We start from the raw sequence: 966 nt of genomic DNA on the forward strand, positions 1-966 counted from the left end.
ATGAGTGTTATAATGTCTGACTTTTCCTATTTAAACCTAGGAACTCCTAGGGTTACATAGATATCGAAATATATTCAAAGTATAGGAGATCTTCTTAATTTATTATATTCCCTGCTGTTCTGTAGGTGTATTTTTAGCAAGTATCCTCTTGATTGATATTCTTGATCTTGTTTTCCTTGCTTGTTTCAATCAAGCCGCTTTGTCTGATTTGTTGTGCCTCTTGATCATGGAGTGGTGCCCTAAATATACTGGGTCGTATATTAATACGGGCCCAACACCATGATGTGGATATTGGCGTTGGAGTTCTTTGTATCATTCCCATGCCGCACTTAGGGACTCACCACTCTTTTGGCGGAAGCCTTGAATGAAAGATTGAGCTTTGGCAGTTTTTCTATGATTATATAACCTTCTCAAGAATGTCGTGGTAACTTGGTCCCAAGTTGAAAGAGAGTTTAGGGGGCACCTCCTTCTCTAGCCATTATAAACCTTTCCCAATTAAAGAGAATGGGAACATCTTGAGTCGAATGTATTCTTGAGTCACCCCATTGGCTTTTATTGTGTCACAATACTTCTCGGATTCTTTTAGATGTTCATGAGGGCTCTCATACTTCCCACCCGAACATTGTTTCTGCACTATCAAGGCAATCAAATTAGGCTTGATTTCAAAATTATTGGCTTGAGTGGTGGGAGTTGGGATTCCACTTTGTGCTCTAAAGGCTTCGGGAGCCCCAAGACGACTCAAAGACATATTCCCTCCCATATTTGGGGGCTTCAAACTCTCAAAGTCAAAGGTAGAAAAAGGATTGATTTCCGAACTTAATTGGTGAAGAACTAGGACTACCTACGTCTTCACTTAAGGGTGAAGAAGGCAGAGTATCTTCTTCTATGTTCTCTCCCTCTCTTGTAGGGGTATGGGAGTTTCTACTTCTTGCTCTTGCTTCTCTTCTTAGCAATGACAATGACCTC

General features: G+C 40.7%; 1 non-coding gene across 1 annotated transcript; it reads left to right on the top strand.

The window, feature by feature from the left end:
* The first annotated feature begins 274 nt into the window (after positions 1–274).
* LOC145566253 (small nucleolar RNA R71) lies at positions 275–380 on the top strand. Its single transcript, XR_014095389.1, has one exon. It is a non-coding gene; the product is annotated as a small nucleolar RNA R71 (small nucleolar RNA).
* Positions 381–966: the final 586 nt, after the last annotated feature.

The sequence above is a fragment of the Chenopodium album genome, chromosome 1 (genome assembly GCF_948465745.1).
Source record: "Chenopodium album chromosome 1, dcCheAlbu1.1, whole genome shotgun sequence".
Lineage (NCBI taxonomy): Eukaryota > Viridiplantae > Streptophyta > Magnoliopsida > Caryophyllales > Amaranthaceae > Chenopodium > Chenopodium album.